This window comes from Dromiciops gliroides, chromosome X (assembly GCF_019393635.1).
Source record: "Dromiciops gliroides isolate mDroGli1 chromosome X, mDroGli1.pri, whole genome shotgun sequence".
NCBI lineage: Eukaryota > Metazoa > Chordata > Mammalia > Microbiotheria > Microbiotheriidae > Dromiciops > Dromiciops gliroides.
Window position 1 is genome coordinate 31,196,467 of NC_057867.1, and position 2,372 is coordinate 31,198,838.

The following is a 2,372-nucleotide window of genomic DNA, read 5'->3' on the forward strand; positions in this document are numbered from 1 at the left end:
GTCACCATGTAGACTGTAACCAGGGAGACCACCTAAAAGGTCTGTGAATATATAAATTGTTACCTAGGATTCACTGTAATGAGTACAGCACAACAGTTGCCATGGAAACAGAGTCAGGTCATCATGGAGACTCTCTCCCCCTTGGTGTGATACAGGTAAGGAGAAGGTTACCAAGGTAACCAGTTGCTGAAAAGATCAATCCATGTCCTTATAATCGCGACTGCAAAAACAGGAGGATGCTTGTCAACAATGGTAAGCTAGGCACATTGCCTAGCTGACGCCACAGGTAGACATGTTCCTGATCTCCATGGTGGGTCTCCTGCCTCCTGCCTCCTGCCTCCTGGATAGTCTGGTACTGACAGCATGCCAGCTTGTTATAGACCAGCAGGCACTCCATAGAATCTGTTGACAGGGCCTTCAGATTGATCTTGCCATCAGTTCCAAAGCCCTCCATGTAGAAGAGCTGAAATTCCCCCTGGTGGTACTTGGCAGAGAGAAAATATTATGGAGGAAATAAATATAGAGGAATTATAGCCTGAATCAGCTAAAGGCATGCCCTTAGAGTCTGGCTGTGAGGTGGAAACAATTGATCACATAAAGCTGAAAAGATTCTCAATCTTTTGCAAAGGAACTCCCCTGCCCTGGTCACTCATTTTGATGGATGAATCTTCATTCAAGGCCACTATCACCTTGAAGGGTAGGAGAATAAGGCTAGATTCATGACTCTCCACAATCATCCTCGTGGCATTGTTGAAGAGCTCAAAGAGCATATGGTAGAAGTTGGAAGCTATGTAGAGCATATGGATACGCTATTCAGAGTTGGAAGAATTGATTCCTTGGATCTCCAAGCTGGAAGAGGCCTTGTAATATATTTCACACTCGAGTGACATATGCCTATGGGCCATATCATAGGCATCTTTCATCGCCTTGAAAAAAAATTGTGACAATTGTACCAAAGGAAATCACTTCTGTAGGAATGGGTTAATTGAGTTAGATGTAAAACAAAATTTCATGATGTGACTTGTTAAGTATTAGAACAAATGAGCAAAGAAGGCTGTGAGATGTTCTATCTTGATAAAGGACTGGAGTAACTGGATTAGATATCATTCTACTTGGAGGGATGGACTAGGTAAGCTTTAGTGATCATTTCCTTATTTGTTAGATGGTTCTGTAATCATAATATAAATTCATCAAGTCCCTTATCCTTATATCATCTTTCCCTATGAATGGGAACTGACAAATGTGTATAATTTCTCTTGACAAGTCCTGAATATTGTCTACTGCTTTCAATATGAATAAACAGAAGTCTACATGTCAACTGAAAACTAACTCTGCAATGCACTTGAGGGCTTCAGAAGTTACAAAGATGATGGGTGTTTGTTTTTTACTATGAAAAGCAAACATTTACTTTAAGATGCAGTATAAGCTTTTTTATCACATAAAGATAGCAAAGAGAACAGTGATCTGACACTGGTCCCACCCTGTGTAAAAAAAAAAAAAAACCACAGTGGATAAAGCACTGGCCCTGGATTCAGGAGGACCCAAGTTCAAATCTGGCCTCAGACACTTGACACTTACTAGCTGTGTGACCCCGGGAAAGTCACTTAACCCCCATTGCCCTGCAAAAAACAAGATGTCTAGAGGGCATCAAGTTCAAGATATTCAATAAACAATTGGAGATGTGAAACTAGAGGTCAGGAAAGAGGCTGGGACTAGAGACATAGACCTGAGAATCATCTGAATAGAGATGATAATTGAAGCCATGGTGATAAGACCACTAAGTAAAATAGCATAAGAGAGGAGAAATATAGTAAGATAACTAGCAGCAATGGATCAGGAGAGGGTTTTTTGAGGATGGGGGAGATATGGGTGTTTCTAGACAGTACGAAATCAGTAGGTAGAGAGGTAGAGATTGGGGATGAGAGAGCAATCGGCTGGAGAAGGAAACTGGCATGGGATCACTTGTGCATGCAGAGTGGTTTACCTTGGCAAAGAGAAAGATTACCTCATCATGTGAGACAAGCATGAAAGAGGAAAAAGATAGAAGGCATCTGAACTATGTGAGGTGAAGAGGAGGAAGAGGGGAGAAGGAGCTCATAATGAATGGCCACAATTTTTTTTTCAGTAAAATATGAGGCAAATATGACCGTTGCTATCCAAACCTAGGATATATCCAGATGAGCCTGAGATTACCTAAGGAAGTTGCTATCAACAGGAAAGTACCCAGGCTCTGCTATGTCTGGACTCTTCAACACTCACTGGGTGTTATCCCAGTAGGTGTCAGTACCAAGTAAAACCAATTCTAGTCTTTTCTAAATTCTAGCAAGATACCACAAGTGACAAGCTGGGAACTAACACCTGCACATGCTTAG

At 41.5% G+C, this 2,372-nt stretch overlaps 1 pseudogene; it reads right to left on the minus strand.

Moving 5' to 3' along the window:
• Positions 1-208: 208 nt before the first annotated feature.
• Positions 209-923, minus strand: LOC122733910 (annotated as a pseudogene).
• Between the last annotated feature and the right edge of the window lie 1,449 nt (positions 924-2,372).